General features: G+C 46.9%; 1 protein-coding gene across 4 annotated transcripts in view; it reads left to right on the forward strand.

Annotated features, from left to right (window-relative positions):
* Positions 1–13,611, forward strand: part of ST6GAL1 (ST6 beta-galactoside alpha-2,6-sialyltransferase 1) — a 135,084-nt gene that overhangs the window by 27,335 nt on the left and 94,138 nt on the right. For 2 of the 4 annotated variants that reach the window (XM_075556187.1, XM_075556188.1), the window contains exons 2-3: positions 6,248–6,372; positions 11,985–12,105. The gene's annotated coding sequence lies outside the window, so the exon portion shown is untranslated. The remainder of the gene's footprint in view (positions 1–6,247; positions 6,373–11,984; positions 12,106–13,611) is intronic. The other 2 variants (XM_075556185.1, XM_075556186.1) reach the window with 1 other exon arrangement.

Raw genomic sequence — 13,611 nt, forward strand, 5'->3', positions numbered from 1 at the left:
AAATTAGGAGAAGAAAGGATTTCTGAGATTTTAAAAAAATTTTTTTATTTCTGAGATTTTATATCCATTGATATTATTAATCAAATGTAAGGATGGGTTAGTGGAATTTGGGGGTGTAGGATATCTCAAACAGTTTACCTCACGCACAGTCCTCTTCAGGAAACTCTTAGGGATGTATTCCTCTGACCCCAGGGAACACAGACCAAGAAAGGAGGAATGAATTTTTCGTTAAGCCCAGAGAGCGACCAGTACAGCTTGAAGTAGGAGGGAAAGAAAATTTCAGAAAACAACATCCACTCCCCACCCTCCTCCCCCGCCCACCTTGACTATGTGATTATGATCAGTTTTATAGTTTTTCTTTTTTGGAGGTTGAGAACGGAATTAGAGATATAGAGAAGATTCACGGACTCCAGAGAAAAATAATAAAGGGACGCTCATTTTTGGATGGTATTTTATCTTGTCATCAATATGTATGGTACATTGGGGTAATGTGGGGAGGCAAAATGAGCTAAAAACACATGTTTATTCTGTAGGAGGAGACGAATAATATCTGACATTGGGGGAAAAAGCACCATATAAGCATGCTGTTCTGATTTCCCCAGTAATGGTAGGAAGAGTGGGTAGCAGGCCTTGTTACGTTCCGCTCTAAGCCTTGCGGTACAATCGGATTTTAGAAATCCTGTGCAGACTTTGCTTTGACTTTGAATAGGGGTTCCCTGTCTCCCCGTGTATCCAGAGGGACGCCTAAAAGGGGCCCAAACTGTATTGACCACGTCCTTTCCAGTGGGAGCGCTGGCCTTTGTACGTTCTGCATACAGCCGTCACGGAAGGGCTTCAGCGGCCCTCCCCTTTCTGGTTCTCTGAAAACACATGACTTCATCATTTCTCCTTTTGCCAGAAGTCTTGTATTCAGCGCTCAATTCATGTTTCATTCCAGCTCTTTCCTGAGAGCTCTTGGCCCGGCTTTAGTCTAACGCAGGAGGACAGAGTGACCAGCTAACGCGAGGACGTCTGGCTCAGCCATTTGCCAGTCTTGTGCTGGGGCTGCTTCGGCTCCATTTCCTCATCTGAAAAGTCCCCTTGTCCCGTGTGTTGCTATTGCTTGTTCCAACTCACGGTGACCTATCTGTCACAGGGGACGCTGCTCAATAGACTTCCTTGCCTCTGGCCTTGGAAGCAGGTGGCAGGCCCTCTGTTTGGAGGTGATACCATTCAAACTACCAACTTTTGGGGTACTGTCCCCTTGTCGGTGAGGGTTAAATGAGCAATTTAGTATATAAAGTGCCTGGCCCAGAATAGTTGTTACAAACAAGCAAGCAAACAAATAAACAAAAAATCCTCAAGGAACAACTCTGGCTGACGCTTGCTGTTAACCAGGCCGTTAGATGCCCTGGTGTCATCTGACTCGTGGTTGGTTTCTGCCCTGTGAACGACAGAAGGAAACACTGCCCAGGCCTGTGCCATCCTCCCATGGTGGCACTCAATGAGTCAGTCTACTGTGTCACCTTGCAGAGGGTCTTTCTTTTTGTTTTGGGTTTTTTTGGGGGGGCTGACCCTCTACTAGCCCCCTTTCAGGGATGCAGCACTTTTGATTACATGTCCAAATTATCGAAGATGAAATTGCACCATTTGCACCTCAAGCAACATTCTGGCTTCTTTGTCTCTTTATTCTTCTAGGACATATTTTGTTTCTTCTTCTGGGAACTCATGGTACGTTCAATACCCAAATTCAAATGAATCAAGGATCCAGTCTCATTCCAGCTTTCCCATGCAAATGAGCCTATTGGAAAACACCTGAGCTGGGGTGAGGCACATCAAAACTTGGGGCAGGTGCACCTTACGCCTCAAAATGACAGCCTTGCTCTTTAGAACTTTAAAGATTTGTCCAGTGGAAACCACCCTTGGATTTCTTGACTCCTGCTTTCTAGAGCATCGATTGTGGATCCAAGCACGATGACATCATTGACAGCTTCTATCTTGACCCCGTTTATCATGTGTTATCTATTGGTCCAGTTGTGAGGATAAGAACCCCTGGGATAGGGGCCCCACAGCGTAGGTTCCAAGTCCAAAGAGGAACCCTCAAAATTCTGGGTAAGGGTTCTGTAGAGAAGGGCAGAAATAACCTAAGATATCTCCTTAACAGTTCTTCCTTTTTATTTTTGTTAATGGCTTTTTGGGGACCATTTTCCTGCATTTCAGGTACAAGTTCACATGGCATGAATTGGAGAATTCATCTGTCAAATGCCCCATGACCTTGGCTGCTGTCCTCTCTGCGGTATCGTCCTTATTTCCAGGCCTTCGGTTTCCCTGCTTTCTCACTTTTGCTTTTGGGCCAATCTTGCCTGCTTGGTGGCCTCCGGTTGAAATGTTCTAGAAGCATATTCGCCACAGGTGTTCTTGGGACTGTTTTAGGCCAATCTGTATTTTGGCTAAAATCTGGCCTTCGGAAAGGGCTTCCGTTCCAGGTTAAAAGGTGCCTTGGGATGCTATGATCGCAGGGATCTTTCTGGCTCTGTCCTCCTAGTAAGCCTGGCTTTCCTTATGTGTTGGAGTTTTGTCTTCTAGCGGAAGTTGTAGTCTGACCTCGGCGTCCCGCCAGCTTTAGGGATCAGTACATATCCTGGAATGTTTCCTGCACATGGATCAATAAACTCTGAGCAACTTTAGTTTTGAATCCAAATATGTGGTGAACCAGGTTGTCATTTACCCAAAGGCTTCTATGTGTCCTGTGGCCAATGCTCCCTGAAGTCAGGAGACCGAGGCCAAGCCTGTGACAGGTTAAATCCTTCTCTGGTGCAAAAGAGCGCTCTTTAGAAATCACCCTGGTGTGCAAGGCCAGATTGAGAAAACCTGTTTATATGTTCTGGGCTTAAGTTGTGGATCTTTTGGAGTTCTTTGGTCTTTGGTGAGTGCCTCACCCATTGTACCGGCGACATTTGCTGGGGGCAAGAGCAAAGCAGTTTTGGCCAAGTGCTCCCCCTCCCTTGAAATCATCTTCTGTGCCCCCCTGGATGCTTCTAGTATGACGGAGGGAGGGAAAGATAAGAGGTTGGCTGAAAAATGGCCAGAGGGTTGTAGGCATGGGGGACATGTGTTGGTAAGAGTCTGGGCAGAGAGAGGGAGAGGACAGTCTTTGGGCAAGAGACAGGAGTAAAACCTTTGGGTGAATGGGCCTTTGAAGAGAAAGGGTTATGCCACATTGTGTGTGTGTGTGTGTGTGTGTTGTCATGGCTGTTAAATAGATCACTAAATATAAAAGTCTGTTATATTTTACACCACTTTGTTATTTTTTATTATGTTTCTCCAAAGGAATACTGATGGTGTGGGACAGTGGGCTGCTTGCAGGAAGCCAGTGGTTTGAATCTCCCAGCTGCCCTGAGGGGAAAAGCTGAGGCTGGCTTGCTCCTTGAATGACTGCCAGGCAGTCTTGGGAACCCCAGGGTGAAGTTCTGCTCTGCCCTGTATAGGGTCACTCTGAGTTGGAATCGACCCAAATGGCAATGGCTTTCTGTTTTTGCCAAGTGTAAGTAACACGTTAGCAATCTAGGACAGTTTCATCCAGTAGGCCTCTCTTGTCAAAAGCCCTACCAGAAACTTTGGACAGAAGTTTTTTAGCAAATGCTTTGAAAATGATTAGGGCAAAGAATGTACAGATGTGCTTTATACAATTGATGTATGTGTATGTATGGATTGTGATAAGAGTTGTATGAGCCCCTAATAAAATGTAAAAAGAATAAAAAATAAAAATGCTTCTGAGTAGCCACCACTTGGATGTCCAAAGGCATCCTGATGTCATCCTTGGATCCACGCTGACGTCAGTGAGCCAACCAAAGCCAGGTTAGATTTCAGGGAGGCGGAGCCACTTGGGACCCAGAGCGAATCTACACCAATCTCTTTGTTGGTAGTATGATGACACGGAGGCCAGAGTTTTGTGGTTTCCCCACCTCATTCTAACAAGATAATCTGCTGTTCTAGCCTCAGGTGCTGAAGAACCAGGTGTGGAGGGTTCTCGCCTGGTGCAAAAGAAAGGCCTTTTTACTTCCGGAGAGTTCCAGTCTCAGAAACTCACAGGGCCAGTTCTCCCATGTCCCGTAGAGTGGCAATGGGTCCGTGGTGCCAGGCTTCTTGACCCAGGTCCACTGATTTGCATGTATTTGTGTTAAGGCAGGCGCGGCTTCTCCAGCTCTCAGGCCTGGGAGAGATTGTAAGCGCGGCCCTGGAACCTCTACCCGCTCTCTCTGTCGACCAGCTTCTACGCCTTCCTCAGGGCCCCTGCAGCCCCACGCCTTGATCTTGTGTGTGATGTTCGCTTCCTGGGGTGCTGCCACTGCTGGTTCTGTAAGCTCTGTCTCACAGCTGATGGACATCCATCGGGTTATGTTATTTTAATTTTAATCATTAATATTTCCAGAGTCTCTGATCGGTCCGTCCGTTCTTTATGGAAGAAGTTGTCCATAAGTCAAAGTTGTATCTCTATTGTCCATCAGGATTGGCCCATGTGTATGAATGGTTGGTGGGGTAGGGTCAGGGCAGGCAAGTTGGAGGACTTCCCTCTTTCAGTAATATTGGAAGTCTATCTATAAGCCATTTCAAAAAGATTAAGGAAGCAGTGGTAAAAAACTAAGGCCCCCTGGTGGCACTGGGGGTTATGTGTTGGACTGGTACCAAGAAGGGTTAAAAAGTTAGGCTTAGTTAAACATGCTCCCCAGATGAATTAGAAAGTGAATTCACATCTCTAATAGTTTAAACAATATTCTGTAGGTTAAAGGCTTGATGTATATGTTGATAGTAACCAGTCATTCCAAACCCATCTCTGATCTAAACATAAGATTTGGGAGAGGAGCTGGTAGTTTGTTTATTTTTTTAACTCTTGCCTTTCTTACCAGTAATAGCAAGTAACAAGGATTCAGGGACGGTGGTAGAGTGTACTTTGTTTAGTTTGCAACTCACTCTGAAACTGCCTGACCCCAGAAGGTCTGGGCCAGGGGGAAGGGGTGCCTGCCTGATTTGGGATCCGGAAAGGAGGTTGAATCCTTCAGGTGAGGGTGGGGTTTCTATCAGGGTCTCTGTAGTGGTTGGAGTGGGCGGAACAAGGGGACTTACCCTCCTGACTGTTCCACAAGCATACTATCCTTCCTAGACCTTGTGGGTTCAGTTTTAGACTGCCACAAGAAAACAACTAGCCAATAAAGCAATTCACATGGATTTTTTGGTTTCCCAGTGTATGTAAAAGTTATGCTTACCCCACACTGGAGTCTATTAAGTATGCAATCCAAAAAACTCACTGCCATCAAGCTGGTTCTGAATCGTAGCCAATCCAATGGGCGGAACAGAACTCCCCCTGTGGATTTCTGAGACTGTAACTCTTTATGAGACTAGAAAGCCTCATTTTTCTCCCATGGAGCGGCCGGCGGTTTCAAAGTGCTGAACTTGCAGATGGCAGCGCCATGTATAACCACTATGCTACCACCAGAGCTTCTGGAGGAGGAGGAGGAAGAGAAGGAGGAGGAGGACGAGGACAAGGAGGACGACAAAGCTTTTCACATTGCCAGTCAATGAGCAGAAAGAACTCATTGAAGGCTGAATCTGTCGCCAACCCAAGAAGACTTTAGAACACACCCTCTGTGAACTTAAGCAAAAAGCCCCAAACAAAGCAAAACAAAAGTAAGAAACCAAAGTCACTGCTGTTGAATCGATTCTGGCTCATAATGATCTCACTGGGCAGAGCAGAACTGCTGTTTTGGGTTGCAGAAGCTGTATATCTTTCTGTTGGAGGAGCTACTGGGTTTAAACTGCTGACCTTGCAGTTAGCAGCTCACCAGCACTCTTACAAATCAAGGGCTCCGAACTTAAGCTCATCTGAGTGTTAGCATAATCAACCATTTAAGATCAAAAGGGCAACATTTACCAAGGAAAGGAAGAGGAATGGAAACAGAGGCCACCTAGGAAGTGTGACTGAAATGGGTGAGATGAAAGAACATATGTATGAATTGCTGACCGCCAAACTATTGGCCTACTTTGCAAGCCTTCACCTAATTCACAATAAAAAGTTAAAAGCCTATTTAAGCTCTAACATAGAGACCCAAACTGAACCTCCAAAGCTGCTGTCGACAGAAATGGAGCTGATAAGACTTGAGTGATATGGGATTGCCACATACCTGTTAGTTTGTTAAAAGCCAACATGTGAGTAGTGCAATAAAATGGGCCTCCAGAGCTTAGTTTACCCTTGTCTCTCCTTTCCCTGCAGGCAGGCTGGCAGGCAGCCATGCTGTGAGCTGCGAGCTGTGAAGACCACTGGAGTCCAGCGGAAATGAACTAGCCAAATGAAGCCTGTCACTAAGCCTCATGCTTGGTCGCCATCTCAGAGCTGAGGTAAGACCCTGTGAATGACTAGCCTGCATTCCTGCTGGGAATGAGCTGAGGTAAGACCCTGTGAATGACTAGCCTGCATTCCTGCTGGGAATGAGCTGAGGTAAGACCCTGTGAATGACTAGCCTGCGTTCCTGCTGGGAATGCATCAAGACTGCCCTCAAAGGCACAGGGTTTAGGAAAGAAGGTGAAGCTTTGGGTCCTTTCAACCATCTTCTGAGATCTTAGTCCGTTTGTGGACAAGGCTGCCCACATGGGCTTCAAAGTTTGAATTTTGGGTGGAAATAGAACAAAGTATCTATCCATTCAGCATTTCTTACCTGTGTAGCTCTTCTCTCTCCATATAGTTTCATCCCATTAAGGTAGACTTTCTGCCACTTAAATCGCTCATCTGTGTTTTGTAGTTACTGTTGTCCACTTAATCTCATGACATAGAGATAATTCTTTAATCAATTTAAATGTAATTAGTTAATTAAATTTTAATTAACTGATTCTTTAATTCTTTAACAGAGCACAATGCTTTGAGGCAAACATGCTTGATTAAATTACGTAACTCTTGCTTAGTTTAAAGATGACGTCCTGAGATTGTTTTGGTTCCAGGATTAAAACTTGTTTCCGGCAATAGATTTGGGTGTTGCTCTAGTCTCAGTGTATCTAGTACAATCTGGTATATCTGGCTTCCCATAAGAATTTGAAATTCCGTTTTACTTTTTTCCCTCCTTTTGATCAAAATCCATTTGTTGGGGCCTTGATTAAAAAACAAAACAAAAACAAACTTGGTAATTGGGCATGATCCATTTCCCCCTGGTTTCGGAGCAAAGCACAGAGTAGCCCCTGAAGGCAATCTGACTTTTAGCCCAATTTCTTCTTTTTCACCGAAGAGGCTTTTAATTTTAAGACAAGTCTTTTGGAATCTTGTCAGGGAATTGTATTTTCTCAGTTGCTGATGAAATCGGAACTCCAATGGGAGCTATGTTAGCATCCCAGGAAGGGTGCAGCAAGGTTACTTTATATATTGCAAAACCTTCCGCTGAGCTCATAATTATCTAATTAGAAAAGTAATATATGCTCAGAAGACATTTGGAAAAAATAATTGATGTGGAAGAAAGCAAACCGTGTCTACGATCCTAGGCCTTTTAACAATCTTTCAGGTAGTTTTGTATTAAGGATTCTGTGAGTGTCCGCATGATGCGAATTTCTGCTGCTCGGAGGTAGTGAGGCGAGGTAAAAAGAAAACCCCGAAGTCGGGAGAACTTGGCCTCAGTGTGGAGACACTCTAGCACTGACATTTAAACTGAATTCAGGAATTGTGTGAACTGGTTGTTAAAAATGGTTCAAAACCAGTAGCATTTGAAATCAGTCATGGTGGTTATCGGAGGGGGCTTCAAAAAGTTCTTGTCAATTGGGTGAAAGTTCCTGCGAAAATGGCTCGGAGACCAGATCTGAGCTCCTCTGAGCACATGAGGGAGAACTCAAAAGACCAAACTCACAGCCACCGAGTCAGTGCTGGCTCATAGCGACCCTGTAGGACAGGGTAGAACTGCCCCAGTATACTTCTGAGACTGTATTCCTTTAAGGCAGGAGAGAGCTCCATCTTTCTTCCAGGAAGCGGCCGGTGGTGTTGAATGATTGACTTTGGGGTTGGTTAGTAGCCTGGTGCATAGCTCTTGTACTTCTGGGCTTCTTACAGAAAGGGAGAAAGAGAGCCCAGCTTCTCACCACCCCAAGGCCACCTGCCCCACGGCCCAGGTCAAGCATGGTTCCACCCTCCATCCTTCTCAGTCTATGCTGATGCCAACTGCTGTCTTCCCCTTGACTCTACTTGCATGCTAGCTATGCAGTGACCCCACAGAATTCAGACCATAGTCACGAATAAGGGGGGGGCGGTTATTAGGGACGTTAACTGGTCATTACAAGCCAGGATGAGAAACCAGTCAGGATGCAGTCACTGGTTCACAGCAACACCTCTTCCCAGACAGCAGCCAAGCCTCTCTCTGGTCCTCAGCCTCTCGGCCTCTGGCCCTTTGGTCTCTGCTCCATGGGCTGGGACGGGACGGTACGGGACACCAGATTGTTGCTCTGGCTCATGGGCTCAGTCTCGCTGCTGCTCCTCTGTTCTGTTTCAAGGTCTCCTTGCCTCAGCCTGTGGACTCACCTTGGCTTCTCTTTGCTTTGTGCTTGGTCTCCATGGCTCAGGCTCTGGTGCCTGTGGGATAGGCCTCTACCTTTCAGACAGAAGTCTAGAACATCTTCACCCGTGGCTCTTCTTACAATGGTCCAGGGGTTTCTTTCTTGGCTCCTGAGATGACTCAGGGGAGAAGCTTTGGTGGTGGTGGGGTCACTGATCTGACCATAATTCATTCACTGCCATCAAGTTGATTCTGACTCACACCAACCCTATTGGACAGAGTCGAACTGCCCTGTGGGTTTCACAGATAATAACCTTATGGGAGTAAAAAACCTCATCTTTCTCTCAAAGAGTGGCTGATGGTTTCAAGCTGCTGACTTTGCAGTTAGCAGCCCCATATGTAACCACTAGAACATCAGGGCTCCTTACCCCCAGGGGAACAAAGGGTAGTGACTTCGTTCACATCCTCTAATAAGCTAGAGATTCAGGATAGATTCCACCTCAGTCCTGCCCACTAGCATAACAGCATTCTTATCAAAAAGGGTTGTAACCACAGGCATGGAGGCTAGCATTTACAACACACCACAAAAGGGATTATGGCTAGAAGACCACATTAAATAATTCATGGGCATTTATAGAGGTCTAAATACAGGCATGTACATATGTAAATATATTTGTATATGAAGATGGGAAAATAGATCTATGTGCATATGTTTATAGGTCTAGTATTATGGTAGCAAATGGACACTGGGCCTCTACTCAAGTACTCCCTCAATGCAAGAACACTTTGTTCTATTAAACTGGCATTCCATGATGCTCGCCTCCCTGGCACGATCACTGAAGACAAAGCGGGTGCATAAGCAAATATGGTCAGGAAAGCTGATGGTGCCCGGCTATTACAAGATATAGAGTCAGGGTCTTAAAGGCTGAAGATAAACAAGCGGACATCTAGCTGAGAAGCAACAAAGCCCACATGGAAGAAGCACACCAGCCTGTGTGATCACTAGGTGTCGATGAGATCAGGTATCGGGCATCATCAAAAAACAAAATATCATATCATTATGGATGAGGGGGAGTGTGGAATGGGGACCCAAAGCCCATCTGTAGGCAACTGGTCATCCCCTTACAGAAGGGTCACAAGGAGGAGACGAGTCAGTCAGGTTGCAGTATAGCACCAATGAAGCATACAACTTTCCTCTAGTTCTTTAATGCTTCCTTCCCCCCACTGTCATGGTCCCAATTCTACCTTACAAATCCGGCTAGACCAGGGGTTGTACACTGGTAGAGATCAGAGCTGGAAACAGGGAATCCAGGACAGATAAACCCCTCAGGGCCAACAATGAGCGTAGCGATATCAGGATGGTCAAGGGAAAGTGGGGGGAGAAAGAGGGAACCAATCACAGTGATCTACATACACCCCCCCCCTCCCTGGGAGACAGACAACAGAAAAGTGGGCGAAGGGAGACGGGACAGTGTAAGACATGACAAAATAATAACAATTTATAAATTATCAAGGATTCGTGAGGGAGGACCGGTGGCAGAGGGAGGGGAAAAAAGATGAGGAACTGATACCAAGGGCTCAAGTAGAAAGAAAATGTTTTGAGAATGATGATGGCAACAAATGTACAAATGTGTTTGACACAATGTATGCATGTATGGATTGTGATAAGAGCCCAGGAAAATGATTTAAAAAGGAACAAAAAATGGACAATTTCTCAGTTCCATTATCTTTTGATTCCACCTTTGCCATGAACTTTTTGAAGCCCCTGCATAAGTCACACCATCATAATGGACATTGCTGTGAACAAAGGCGTGCTACTGCTTTAGAGAGCGGGTTTACCAGTCAAGCTCTGGTCCAGAACTATTTTTTTTTTTAATCTCCACCAGGCTGCGAGGTAGCGGGCAGGTCAATTGTACCGTCCTTTTTCTTCACTTTGAACAACAGCATTTGTTGAATTAATGAGCCTGAACTTGGCTGCGAGCATCCCATCAACTCTGCAGGGAGGTGTTTGCCATCGCAGGGGGGCGGCTCCGCAGTGCTGTGCTGGCGGCATTGATTGATAAACCTCTCTCTTGGTTGATTGGGGGTGAGACCTTGGTGGGCACTGAGGAGTCTGTGAATTACTGATGCCCTTTCCATTTCTGCCTGACATCTGGGGCACATTTCCTTACGGAGAAAGGCGTGAAGTCCTGAGGAGGATGGAAAGGAAGCTCTCTTGCCCAGTAGATGTGAGAACCAGGTCCCCAATCAGAGCCTTCGACTCATCATCTCTACCGGGAGAGGTTGCCCTTCCTGCCAAATGTGACATTTTAAACAAAAGCCTCTTTCTTCCAGGCTTGGCCTTTGCAGCAGATTAAAGCAAATTAAATTAGCATAATGGAGCATAATAAAGCCTCTGCTTCCTCCCCACCCCTGCCCACCTCCCCCTTCTCGTACCCTGAAGCATGATCTGAGCACCACTTTATCTCCCTAAAATTATAGGCTCCTAAGATTCTGAAGGTGGAATGAACCATAGGGGCTTCTATTTTAAGAAGCCAGGTTGTACTACTGATTATTGGCTTATGAGGCAAAAGCACTTGACCTTCCGGAGGTAGGGAAGCCCTGGCTGGGGTGGGCCTGGCACACTGTCCTTGACCTGGGCGTCCTTGCTTAGAGCTGGCAGGGAGCTTTGTTCTGCTCTTCCTGACTTGTCCCCCGAATCTGCCGCCACAGTCCCGGGTACTTCAGGAACGTGCCCTTCCTCACTGGGGACTTGATTTTGTAGGTCAGTGAGCCATGAAGTATGCTAAGAAGGTTGTTTTTTTTTCCTCCTGAGGTATTTTTTATAAGGAAGGGGAGGGAAGGGGGTTTATTGATCTCCATAGATCAAATTCACTGCCATCAAGTCAATTGCAACGCATCGTCACTCTGTAAGTCAGAGTAAAAGTGTCCCATAGGCCCTTTGAGGCTATACATCTTTATAGAAGCAAATGGCCTCATCTTTTTTTTTTTTTTAAACAAGGACCAACAGGTGGGCTTATCACCGAATTTTCCGTTAGCAGCCCAGCCCTGAACCCATAAAGTCAGGTATTTTGTGCGCTGTTCATAACTAACATGGGGGGTATTTCTGGCTCCATGACGCAGGCGGGGAAAGGCAGTCTCGGAGAGAAGTCACTTGCTCAGGATTTCACAGCTCACTTGGCAATAGAGATTTCAATCAAGCCTCTGTGACCTCTACTGCTTCCCAACGCTCTTGTGAGGGCGCTTTTTCAGCAAACCCGCACCCACACTGGTGTTTCAAAATCCAGCTCCAGCAAGTCGGGTCCTCCCCTGGGGGAACCTCAGTCCTCTCTGAGGCCACATGAACAGCTGCAACTCAGTGCGGGGACGTTTAGTAAAAGCCTGCGCTCTGTCTTTCACACCACAAGGGCTCTTCCTCTTAGAAGACCTGGCAGCAGGGCTGAGAGAATCCACAGAATTCGTGTGCTCACTTCTTGTTCAACACAGGGGTCTTTGATGTCCCAGGAGACGAGCTGCCACACTGTGCAGGCTCCAGGCTGTCCAAGTAAACATAACCAGGGACCTTTGGGACGCCCGGAGTTCCTTCCAGGAGAACACAGTGAACGAGGTAGGTTTGGAGAAAAGGTTAGTCCTTTTTTGCTAAGAGGACTTTTTTCAGTTCCGAATGTACCAGCGGAAGTCAGAAAGTATATGGAAAATCCCATTATCGGTGGTTTGTTTTGAGAAGTGGTTATTCCACACAGCCTTCGAATCTTGTTAGTCTCTCCTGTCCTCTCTCTGTGTCCTCTGCGTAGTCCTCTGGTCAATCATAGGTCGGCACAAGGAGTTGCTTGCTCAGCATGTGCCAGACCGACCGAACGCCAGTCTGTCCCCACCTGATGTGGACCCTGCCCCGAGGGATATTCCTCTCTGAGGGCCGGTGCTTTCTGCCTACAAGGGGGGTGGACAGGACGGTCCCGAGGACTCACTCTGCAAAGACCCAGTGGTGGGGGGTGGGGTGGTGGTAGAGGGGGGTGACTCAAAGGAGGCCCCCCGGACCCTGGAGGCCTCTTTCTTTATTTTGATTTTGAAAAAAATTTTCTATAGTAAATTTCAGACCATCACCTTTGTATTCCACAGTGAGAACTACCAATCAGCTCCTCATGTAGTTTGCTCATTCACCTGCCTCATGATTTCTCTTCTCCCTCTTGGGGCCTGCTGTCTTCCATGTCACCCAAGCGAACACCCGTCCACAGTATAGCCCATGGCTTTTTCTTCCCTCCCTTGTCCATTATCTTTTACTTCCATTTTCCATGACCTTCTTGAAGCCCCCTTGTGTTTACCATAAACCCAGCCAACTATCCCAACTTGCATGAGCAAGAGGGTCTGGCCTGGCCTCGGGTAGAGCATGACACCGGCTGGGTAGGGGCATCCCTCCATGTCTCCACCCTTCTCTTTCTCACGTTTCCTGTAACCACTTACCTCCCGCATTTCCTTCAAGGATTGCAATGGGGTAAATTGAGCCTCAAAGTGCTCTGTGTGTTCCAGAGTCCCCAGACCCCGGCACACAAGCGTTTTAGAGGCTCAGCTGGCTCTCTAGAGAGCAAAGCAACTGGGGAGTGAGGCAAGGTCTTTGGAGATGCTTTGAGCGACTTGAAGGCCAAGAGGAGGTGAGCGAGAAGGAAACTTTTGAGTTAGCATGGCTATGCGGGTGTGGGCACACTGCAGTGTATGGTTTCCTAGATCCTCAAGAACCCGTCAATAGAGGGGCATCTGATCTACATCAGAAGAGGGCAGGGGGCGGGGGGCGGGGAGCTGAAGTTTAAAAAAGCAGGAACTCAGAAGACATGAATTTGGCCTGCGAAGGTTCCTTACGAGAGTTCTTGGTTCATCTGAGGAAGGGAAGTGGAGGCCCAGAAAGGGAAGTAGCTTACTTGTTTATGGTCAACGTGGCCTTGGAATCTTCTGACCGGTCCTCCCCACTCTGCTGCTGCAGAGGGCAGCGCGTTCCCAGGAGCAGGCCACTTCCTGTTGCAGCCCGAGTCCAGGGTGGGCTTGGCTGAGGGAGGCATTTTTGGCAATGGCATCTGGGAAGACGGAGGTGCCAATTTAATGATGCCAGGCCAGCAAGTTC

Source organism: Tenrec ecaudatus, chromosome 8, assembly GCF_050624435.1.
Source record: "Tenrec ecaudatus isolate mTenEca1 chromosome 8, mTenEca1.hap1, whole genome shotgun sequence".
Taxonomy (NCBI): Eukaryota; Metazoa; Chordata; class Mammalia; order Afrosoricida; family Tenrecidae; genus Tenrec; species Tenrec ecaudatus.